At 43.2% G+C, this 11,836-nt stretch overlaps 1 protein-coding gene and 1 long non-coding RNA gene across 2 annotated transcripts in view; both read right to left on the reverse strand.

Moving 5' to 3' along the window:
* The window catches only part of FGF14 (fibroblast growth factor 14), a 609,870-nt gene that overhangs the window by 591,754 nt on the left and 6,280 nt on the right, over positions 1 to 11,836 (reverse strand). The window lies entirely within an intron of this gene.
* On the reverse strand, positions 1,740 to 11,033 carry LOC144223266 (uncharacterized). Its single transcript, XR_013332639.1, has 3 exons — positions 10,788 to 11,033; positions 8,994 to 9,095; positions 1,740 to 1,989 (listed from the first exon to the last, which is right to left on the reverse strand). It is a non-coding gene; the product is annotated as an uncharacterized LOC144223266 (long non-coding RNA).

Here is an 11,836-nt window from a genome sequence, read left to right on the forward strand (position 1 = left end):
TTCAATCATTACATCCTATGCTGCAGATCTTGTCATTTTAATTACAAATCATCTCAACAACAGCTACTTGAAAGCCATGAAATGAACTGGTGAAGATATGAAATACTCTGGTTTTTTTTTTATTTCAAAATCACAAGTTTAAAAACACAAAATATATAATCTATTATTTTTGTATTGATCCTACTTCCTAGCTATTTTTTCCTGTTTTTAAACTGCTTCTCCAATGGCTCTCTTGGGTGAAAAATTCTATCAGCCTACAGATCGGGTAAGTGCACACACACCCAAGACTTAGCAATAAACTAAAATGCCCAGCATACATTTCATAAGTATATTAAATACACTTAGTGTTTGCCCTTCAAAGTTAAAAAATTCAAACCACAATTTAGTTTAAGTAGTATATCACTATTCAGCAGCTCAAACTATGGATATTTTGCCATAATCTAATATAGAAATTAGGAAATAAATATGATGTGTATTACCCAAAAATTACTTTTACACAATCTTTTGAAGTTCCTTATACCTAAATTGCCATACTTATTAGCAGTACCAACTTCTACCATTTTCCTTAATTTTCTTATAATCCTAAAGTGGAGATAAGAATAGCTCCTAATGAGGGTCGCCTAGGGGGCTCAGTCGATTGAGCATCCAACTCTTGATTTTGGTTCAGGTCATGATCCCAGGGTTGTGGAATCGAGCCCCAGATCAGGCTCCATACTGAGTGTAGAGCCTCTGCTTAAGATTCTCTCTCCGTCTGTCTGTCTGTCTGTCTGTCTGTCTCTTTCTCATCCCCCACTCTGCCCCTCTCCTTTGCTCATGCTCACTCTCTCTCTCTTTCAAATAAAAAAAAAAAGAATAGCTCATAATGAAATATATGATAATATTAAAAAGTATTTCTACCAATTATAAATTTAAAAGAAAGAGAGGGTCAAGGATGTGCCTTACATTTAAACTGTTAAAGCATAAGGAAAAGCATAGATAGGCAAAAACCATTACAAAGAGTCACACAGATAACACCTCCTTCTGTTGGGATAATACAAACAAGAGAGTAAGGTTATGATTCACAGAGTGAGCTCAATGGCTCTAATGTCCCTTCTCGAGGCTCTCACAAATCCATGCTATTGGGCACCAGAAAGACTGGATAAGAAAGCGTGCATGGATCCGTGCTAATCTATATGACACACTGGGGTAGCATCTTCATATGCAAAGCATGTACATTTTAATTTTTTATTCTGAGCTATGCTAATACAACATTCAGCCCCTTTACTTAACTCTGCAGAATTATGACTTTTTGCATTGTACAACTATTACGTTTACCTGAATTTGCAAAAGGTTTGATTAATTCAATTATGCACTAACCCAGAGAAATAACAGAATTCAGGTTTATGCTGCCAATTTGCTCCCAGCACAGGACATTTACTACTATCACCGCCTAAAATGAACCCATCCCCTTCTTGTATGAATTATGCTTGTGATCCTGTAAGTACCACTCTTATAAACTGTGAGTTTATATACTGTGTGTTTATATCTTATAATAAGGATCCCAGCTCTAAATCAAAGAAACTGAACCTGCTGCTTTTAAGGCATTACTAGATATATTTTGATAAAAGTCTGAATAGCTATTAATAATTTAATTAATACTCGTATTTTAACAAAAGTTATCTCACTTAAAATATCAGTTTATAAAGACATGAAACAAAGATATTGTCCCCTAAGACACAATTCAAGTTTTACAACAAAAAGTGGAATAATAAAATTTATTTCTAGAGGTTGTGCTTTTAACAAACTGTTCTTAGTGCATCTCCCCATTAACCATTGATCCACTAACGGTCATTAAGGATTACCAAGACACCTGTCCACTACCAGAGCCAGAACTGCACGTGATCTCAGGACTCTTGCAGAAAAAAATGTGGTCCAAGTTGTTGAAATATCCAAATAGCCTTATATCCAAATAGCCCATGACTTTTTAGTCCTTCCCAGCATGGTGTTTCCCTGGAAGACATCATCATGCAGAGAAGTAAACTGATGTGATGAATACTTAAGTACTACAAAGTTGTTCGGCACTCACCTTGGAAGTGCTGAAGGTCATTCTCACCTTACTTAGAAAACCAGCAAAGCTACCAGAGCTAGAGAATTTAAACTGGGAGGTGGCCTCAAATTACATAAGATAACATATGTGTTTGTCTATGTATCAGCAACATGCAACCTTCAATAGTAGCTACATTTCCTGTCTCACATTCTCAGCAAATCATCCACTTCAGGGAGTAGACTGAAGCCACCTAGAGCCTCCCCAGTGACATCTCTTTCTCCCATTTACACCTTTTATTTCGGCCATCCTTCATTTTTTTTTTTTTTTTAATTTTCAAATGTTTATTTACTTTGAGAGAAAGAGAGAGAGCAAGGGATGGGGCAGAGAGAGAGGGACAGAGAGGAAATCCCAAGCAGCCTCTGTGCTTGCTGTCAGTGCAGAGTCTGACATGGGGCTCAAGCCCACCAACTGTGAGATCATGACTGGAGCCAAAATCAAGAATCAGGCACTTAACCAACTGAGCTACCCAGGTGCCCCTTTCAGCCATCCTTCAAAGCTCAGAGTACACGGTAGCCTTCCTGTTCCAGAGAGTCTAGATGTGCCTTTGATCTACCCCTTCCCAAGCACTGAGACCTAGTGCTCGCTTTGGCAGCACATACACCAAGCACTGAGACCTATTTTGCCAGCCCGCATTCAACCATACTCACCACCATCCCTTAATCCGAGCTTGTTTCCCATATCCAAGTAAGAAAGGACATTTCATTTGACTGCCTTTTATTATGAAAGCCCTCCCTCTTCTTCCTGTCCCGCCCTCCCCCCGCCCCAGCCAGCTCCCCCAGTTACACTTTCCAGCTGTCCGGGGGCAATTCTCAAGCGCCGCACTCCCCGCTGCGGAAACATTCTCTAGTTCGCTAATGTTCACCACATCCAGTCTAACTCCTCTGCCAGGCTTTGGGATCCAAACTATGATTCCTCTAATCCTTGAAAATATGATTTTATTAACATTCCCACAAATCCCCAAACATGTACCTTTCTCTCAGCCTTTGACTTTGACTCACATTACTCCTCCTCCCAAGAATATACTTCTCTCTCCTGCCAACTGAAACATGCATTCAAGAGTCAGCTCAGGTCACACTTCTCTAAAAGATTTCCCTTTCCTCCCCTTACATCCCACAAGGGTCTCCTATAGCCATTCGATTGTTCAGGACTCTCTCACTTCTAGAATTCTCCTTACATTTAGCTTAAGTACTTACGGGCCAAAGACCAAATCCTTACAGGATGCTTTAAATCTCTGCCAGTAACTAACACAGACCTTACCACATGCGATTTAACAAATACTGATAAGTTTATTATATAGGATTGTATATTATCGATCTTCTCAAAACCTCAGGATCACTTTTGAATTTCCAAATAACAGGTATTTGTCTATAGACTAACTGCATCTTTGGAACAACAAAAACAGCAGTCCTGAGAGAAAGAGATGGGAAGAAAGTGCTGCTTTTCAGAAATAGATTTAAATGACAACTTATCCATGGGATTTCTGCATGCCTTATAACAGCTTCTGTCTCAGACTCTTTTGCAAGGATATGACAACCTTGGAATCCAGGGATAGCGCCTCCATCCAGGTTAGAAGACAGATTTATTTCCTGACGGGGAAAATAAAGATAATGCCTCCCCACAGGGCAAAGGTCAGGCAGCTTCACTAGGCACTTCTTAAGACAGGGGATTGCCTAACGTTGCAGTTCCTCAGCTGTGACACAAAACCCTGTGTGCAAGCATCCACCTGGGTCACTCAGCATTGCCCCTGGGGGATTTGGGGACAAGAGGAATCGATTAGAACATGAAGCTCATGCTGCCTGCTGTGCCCTCAGTGATGAAGTCCTTTATCTCTGACCCAGGAGTCTCCTGGCTTCAGCCAGCATCTATATAACTGGGGCAGGCTAACTTGGTAGCCCGCAAACTGGGTCAATTCCCAAACCCTTTGTAGTTTTGGACAATTTCTGGCGATTAGCCAGAAGCAAGTCTGTTCAATTAGGAGTTTCTAGTTTACAAAAGCAGACAGAAGCTACCACATCATGGTCTACATGTCTAACACGCAATGACATGGATGAATCTCCAAATCAACATGCTGAGTGAAAGAAGCAAACTCAAAAGTGTGAGGACACCATGATATAAGGATGTGAGGTTCTACTGCAGGCTGAGGTCGAGTGGGAGACATCAGAACATGGATGCTTCTGAAGAAGGTCAGTCACAGATATTAACTAGAACAGGCAAGGACTTTTACGGGGTGATGGGAATATCCTATGTTTTGCTTGGGGTGGTGGTTACAAAGATACAATAGTCAAAAGGCATCAAATATTGCAGTTAAGAACTGTGTATTTTAATGCATGGACATTATGCTCAGTAAAAAAAAAAAAAAAAAAGCATTACAAGTTCTATATATCCAAATGTTGAATATATTGAAGTCTGTTTTAGTTTCAGGATATAATGATTCACAGACACACTAAGACAGTACTGGCCACATTCACACACATTCTTTGAACATCATCTTTAGAGAGGCAGCTACAATATGTGGATTTAAGAGTCTGCACTCCAGAGTGATACGGCTCAGGTTTGTGTCTGGGTCTTTGCTGCTAGCTAGGTGCTGTCAGGCATCTTCCTAAACCTCTTCATGCCTGGGTTTTCTCCTGTTAAAAATAAATACAGTTTGACCCTTGAACAACAACTGGCTTACAGGCACTGACCCCCTGTGCAGCCAGCACTCCACATTCAACTTGTGACTCCCCAAAAACTACCTACCCATAGCCTGCTGATGACTGAAAGCCTTACCAAGAATGTAAGTTGGTTGTTAACAGTTGATTAACACATATTTCGTATGTTATACTGTTTCCTTATAATAATACCTAACTTATTCTTGATTTTTTTCAGTCTTTCTAAGCTATCCAGTTTGTCTGCCATTTTTTTCCACCTGTCACAAATCTCAAAAGAATTTCCAATGGATTTATTGAAAAAAATCCACATAAAAATGGACCCACACAGTTCAAACCCATATTGTTCAAGGATCAGCTGTATATAAAAAAAAAAAAGCTCCTACCTTTTGTTATGAGAACTAATTAGGTAATACAGATAAATTGCCTTGTATGTAGAAAGCATTCACTACAGGTTAGTTGTAATTATTTATTTAGAGATCATGATAACACAGGATTCAAAGTAATTCAGCAAAGCAATTCAGGAAATTTCTGTGAAAGCAGAAGACCAATGTGCCTTTAAAAAGCTAGTAAGTTTAATGTACATGCAGTGGTGGGGAATATAAGGTAGAATATTTACTTATCATAACACCATCCGAAAGTCTTTTTATTATATATTCTAATAAAGCAATAGATCCAAATCACAGTGTTTTGCACATTATTGAAAGCACAGAAAGAAAAAATTAAGTCAAATAAATTCCACTTCTGGCAAATGTCTCAAGTCCAGATAGATGTGTCTCATTTGCTTTCTGACAGCTGTAGTGTTAAGCCTTTTTTCCCCTCATGCAATAAATGTGAAAGTTGAAGATCCAATCGAATCCTAACCTGAACCCTGACTAAAGTGTAAACTGAGGACAAAACTTGTGAAAGACAGGCCAAAAGGAAATGTGTGAAAGGATAAAATCTCGAGTATCATCGTACAAATACAGGGAGAGTGGGACAAAAGCATGAATTCTCAGCGATGGAAAAGCACTTTGGTAAAGGACAAAGTAAAGAATAGAGACCCAACTTCAGGGCTCTGCAGATCAGGCCACTCTCTATCTTTAGTACATACGCCACTGGTTAGTGTCCCCATAAAAAGGCACGTGTGCCACAGAATCACCTCAGCACTGCGTGTTCTTTAAGATTACTCCCAAGCTTTTAAAAGGATGCATAATTAGGAAAGAGAAAGTAAACAATAAGCAATAATGATGCACGATTTCTATCCTCTTAAAATTCATTTTTAAAATTTTTTGTTACTGCATCATTACAACAGTTCTAACATTTAGTATCTGCTTCATTAAAAGCCTTTCTAGTATTTCATATCCATTATTCCAGGTAGGATGTGAGGAATTTTATGTCACTGACTTGGAATAGGAGTTGAAAATTTCAACGTAAAACAAAATATTAGGAAGTTAACAAAAAATGCAAATTCCCGAGAAACAAATCAAATCATTGTAATAGAGGAGGAGCGAGCATATTGGGTGTTTTCAATCTGCCCCGCCAGAAAAATGTTGAGGCAGAATAGTGATTACTGAGTATTTGATTACGGAAGGGACTCAGGCCTCCTGGCAAACGGAATCGTTTCTCTGCTTATGAATACCTGGGATACAGCAGGAATACAACTTAAGATGAGCTTCTGACTTTGAAATGGGTGGCTATTTAAAAAAAACAAAAACCTACAATTATTTTCATCTTTAAGCCTTATTTTCACATTTCTTCTTTTCTTAGGGTCCAACAGTAGCGTGCCATGGACTTCACGCAGGAAGCGGAAATAGCAATGACAATCCCTCCCCAGCTACACTTCCTCTAAGGGGCAGCGTTACAGAAGACGTTACCACACACCTCAGTGACCCCCTGTGATCCCACAGGCCCCAAGGTGTTATGGGGGAAACGCGTTTTAATTACAACTACATTCATTTCTATCTAAAGAGCAGGTGCGCACACTTACGTACGGAAAGTCCATAAAATTCATGCTTCCTTTTCCTGCCAGACCTGAAGAGTTAATCTGAAAAGGCGGCATTTAATCGCACTCATTGGCTCCTCCAACTGAACAAAGCATTGTGTACAAAAACATCTACAGTTGACAAAGAATTGTCCATAATCATAAAAAAAACCTTCTTGGCTTTTCTTTATTGTAAAGAACTTTTTTCCATCCCCGAGGACTTCAAGGTTGGAAGTGAAGAAAATGAACTCTTTATCCAAGAGCAACTCTGCTACAACTGCCTATTTATGTTTTGATCTAAAAAGAGAAACTTGCCAGTTTTCTACCTGCTATTCACCGCTGCCACAGGCCTTCAAATATGGACAGTCTGGAGACAGCCAAGTTCTTGCCCATGTTTCAAGGAAATGGAGGCATTCTATTTGGCCAGTGGTCCGTGGATGGGGATACAGGCATCGTCCATATCAAAAACCTGTGGTGGAAACATTCTAGACTCCTCCCTCTCCTGCCTTCCCCAATTCAGATTGGCCATTGAGGCTGAGAGACTGCACTTCCTCTCTGGGCCGCTGTCACTGCCTTATTTGGGACCTTACGACTTCTACTTCAGTTGCTTCCTTTGGGGTCTTTCTACCTTCAGTCTTGCCCCACTCAACGCTATTTTCCATGCTGTCATCATAGCAACTGTCTACAGAATAAATCTGACCATGTCACATAACACATGATCTGTTCTTGTGTATCAGGACTCACAAAATGGAGGCAACCCCAGCCACCTGGCCCACATCACAAATCCAAACTTAAGACAAGGAAATCTAACATTCACTAACCACAGTCCTCCACCTGTGGGCTTACTTTACCTTAGAAAATAGGACCTGCTAGTCTTGTAAGGGAATCCCTATAACCTCCTAGCCAATCATGTTTGTTTCTGTGTTGCCTCTTCTACTGCTTTTTAAAACTCATACTTGCCCAAAATCCCTCGGGAAGAATGTTCCAACCACTTGTGAGGCACTGTACTCCCCCAGTTGAGGACTGTTTTCCCTTGAAGAAAGGACATCAAACTGATTGCTAAATTGTTTTACTTTTGTAAATTCACAGTTTGGCAATGAGATGGGCCCTGAAGACAGCTGCTAAAGAGTCTGGGGATGGCTTCTAGAAGCAGGTGAAGTTATCCACAGAGCCATTTTATTCACTGCCTCTCTGGCTGCTCTCGTAAGCTTCTCTCTGATCAAGCCCTGATTATTTTGCATTCTGAACTTAATCCTTCCAGGTAGAAAATTGGGGTGTGAGACTCCAAGGTTCTTTTTCAGAGGGTGGAAAACTGGGGTGTGAGAGACTCGAGATTTTCACGGTGAGACAGTAGGCCACACATTTTGGTTTGTGGCCAAACTCTTCTACGATTAAGCACCTTTGGTGGGGGGGGGGTTCCTTACAAGTCTCAGGAACAGTGCACAGGCAGTCAGAAACAGCAAGTCTGGTTGAATTGTGATGGCTTATTTCAAGGGAAAATAATGGTTACCCCTCAAAGCATGATGGCAGCCACTGGGGGGACAGGACTCACAAAACTCAAGGCAAGTCCACAGCACAAACTGCTAGGAAGGTTGGAAAAATAAATTAAGACAAGAAATTCAGACTTTTCTGATGAATGGCACATCAAAAGGTAAGTAGGCACAAGTTAGACTGTTAAAAGCCATTAGACTATCCACCACTATAAAGAAATAACAGATCTAGGGGCACCTGAGTGGCTCAGTCAGTTAACTGTCTGACTTTGGCTCAGGTCATGAACTCACGGTTCATGGGTTCAAACCCCACATCAGATTCTGTGCTGACAGTTCAGAGCCTGGAGCCTGCTTCGGATTCTGTGTCTCCCTCTCTCTTTCTGCCCCTCCCCCACTCACACTCTTTCTCTCTCTCTCTTTCAAAAATAAATAAACATTTAAAAAAAAAAAAAGAATGAAATGCCTCCTTCTACTTCCTCTACCTTCCTTTATCTCAGTACTCAGTCTACTAATCCTCTATCTGCACTGCCTTTCCACTGTAAACACACTATAAGACCGTAGACAAGAATCTTCCAAATTAATGGCCTATATCCAGAAGCTCCTATATCTACCCCCAAAGGAGGGCCCCCACATGGGCCCCTCTTGGGGTTGACGGGACCCCAAGGGATTCTCCAATAAGTCTCCACCAATATTCCCTTGAACAGCCAAGGGGAAACTAAAATAAAATTAATTTAAAAAAAAAAAAAGAAACTTTGCCAAATCTTGGTAGATACCCAACTTCACTCTCCACTTTGAACCCCACTCACTCTGGAGCCTTGGAGAAAACTGATCCAGGAAACCTGAGAGAAGCCATCAAAGGGTGGAAGTTCTTACCAGAATCGGCTCTCCTGGATCTCTGTCTGTAGCGCCTGGTCAAGAGAGGAAGGCAAAATTTCATGTTATCCCTTCCTTTTCAAGATGCATTGGTGACTGGTCCTTTCTCTCCCAAGGACAACCATTCCCTCCTAACCTGTCTCATTTTGTGTCCTGAGAACTGGGCTTAACAACCGTCAGATTGAGGGCCCTCAAAATACAGCCAGATAGAAAGAGAGGGGGCACGACATTTGTGGCTAGTGCCCTACAGATTATTGCCAGCTTTCAAGGGAAGGGGGCAGGTCCTTATTTTGGCTATTTCTGGGAGTGGCTCTGGATCTTGGGAGAGCAGTTATCTTTTGTACCTTCTGTGGGAATGCCTCTTGCAGCCAATAGATCCTTCAATACTGCCAGGAATATTTACTGCTTGTCCTGGCTAAAACCTGACAAGATATTTAAAAGGATTTTTTTTTTTTTTTAACTAGCTCTGTGGTTAGAAGTTTGCTGATACTAGAGGCTGATATCCAGAACCTCAAAGGAACTTTCTTAGGCCTTCTCTCCTAAGTCAAATGAAACCGTGTACCCAAAAGGAAAGAAAAATATTCCAAAGGCAAATAGCTCTAAATCTAGAATACAGGAATCTTTTCATTTCCATCTTAGTTGAAGAGCTTCTCCCTGACTTCAAGAAGCAAAACGAAGATAATATATTTGGATGGGTGGTCAGCCAACTATCTTGTCTTCTCTTTGCAATACCCATTCTTTGATGAATTAAAAAGAACCGTCCTTATCTTGTAAATTCAGTCTTTACAAGTATAGAAACAGAGCTCTAGAAGCAATTCGAGACCCATCTATCACTTGTATCAATCCCCAAACCTCCCCTGCTAATCTATAAAAGCTTGTACGTATTGTGAACTTTTGGATTTAGGAAACAAGTCCTTGATGGAAGAGCTGGCATTCTTTCCTTGTGCCTTTGCTGGGTAAATGTTCTACCCAGTCTTCTCCCGGAACTGAGGGCCACCTCTTTGCAAAGCTAACTTCAGGGAGGTAATTCTTATCAGGAGGAAGAAAAGAAGGGATGGGTCGCTATCTGGAAGCTAGGCCAATGAAAAATCTTTAAAAAGCCTCAGGTCATTAACTCATTCCATCCATTTGGATCCATCAATTTGGATTGATTCATCAATTTGGATCTGTTGGTTTATAAACCAGCGAGTTTTGCATTACAGTAGCCTCAAAATCCGTCTTTTTCAATTTCTAAATTGACAGCGAAGTGTTTTGGGGTTTGGGGGGGCGTTTTTAGGATTCAAAATGCCTGTGATTCTCCCCAATAGCCCAAAGATAACAGAAGCCAATATAGAGAGCCTCCTCCCTCCCCAAAATGTTTAGAGACATCTGGAGAATATAATGGTTCTAATGGACGGCCATCTGTTCGGCACCAACCACACAAGTCTATAAAATGCATGAAGAGCTCTTGGCGGTGTCACCAGTAAAATACAGCGTGTTTCTTCTTCCAAGGCTCCGAGCTGCTGTGCGTCTACAGTCCACACCCGGTTCTCGGGACCGTTGCCTTCCCGCTCGGGAGGGAGTCGCCACACCTCCAAGAGGTGCTCCGGGCAGGGGCCCTCCCTCTCTGATAGTCCCTGATTTTAGAATACAATTTAAATATACTCAACAGGGAAGAGGGGAGAGTTCAGCGTTTTGGAGCCCGGGTCGGGTGGAGCATTACGGAATCCTAGAACGTGAGCGCTGACCTGCGATTACTCTAACATGGCAGCCGAGGAAACCGAGGCCCCGGGACCTTCAGGGGCGCCAGCTCGGGTCCTTGCAGTAGCCAGTGGGGAGGCTGAGAGCCCGGCTCCGCTCATCGTCTCCCGGTACGGAGCCGGGCGCGACCCCAGTCCCTTTGCCTCTGGGCCCGGCCGTGCGTGGAGGGGCTGCGGGCGCAGGCGGCCACCTGTGGGCCCAGAACTCCCTCCTTCGCAGCCCTGCGGCCCGCGCTCGGGGGCGCCGCTGCGTGGACGCCGGCAGCGTGGCCCGCAAACGTGCCGCCTCAGGGGCCTGGCCCTGCGCGCGCGCGCAGGGCGGTGCCTGCGCCCGCAGCAGGCCTCCCTGGTTTCCATAGCAACAGATGCCCTGGCCGCCGGGCCCGAGACGCCCCCCAGGGTCAGAGGTCATCTCTGTGACAACGGAAGCTTCCCGCGCTACGGCGGCTCGGACNGCGGGTCGCACCGAAGGAGGCGCGTGTCTGGCGCGCGTGCCCCGTCTCTTCGGGCTCAGTTAGGCAGACTCAGAACCGACTTGGGCCGGGTCACCGAGGGGCCCGACTCCTGGAAGCAGATCGGAGCCGCAGGGTGGCCGGCGCCGGCATGCGGGGAAGAGGGGCCCGCCGCTGCGGTCGGCCAGACCTGGTCCCCCGACACACCCGGCGCCTCGCAGCCCGCGGCCACCGCGACCCAGCGCCTTCCGCCTTTGACAGTAGCTCCAGAAAGAAGCTAACTAGACCCGCGTGGTTATGGGGTGTGCAGGGAGCTAGCGGGCTTGAAGATGTTTGCTTTAAAGCTGAAAAAAATATAATATTAAGGGGGGGGGCACCTCCTTTCCAAGCAACTGAACTAGAGACTGTTTCGGTGCTGTCCCCTCAAGAGCAAACCAGGGAGGGTCCCAGTTACCATCTTCAGATAAAGAAGTTCGATCAAGAAGGGAGGGACAATTTTTGCAGAAAGTCTTTCTTTTTAAAGAGAAGCAGATTTTAGATTAGAAAAGAAAATGAACGGGGCTCTTGCAGAGGGCACCTGATGGT

Source organism: Crocuta crocuta, unplaced genomic scaffold, assembly GCF_008692635.1.
Source record: "Crocuta crocuta isolate KB4526 unplaced genomic scaffold, BGI_CrCroc_1.0 scaffold31, whole genome shotgun sequence".
Taxonomy (NCBI): Eukaryota; Metazoa; Chordata; class Mammalia; order Carnivora; family Hyaenidae; genus Crocuta; species Crocuta crocuta.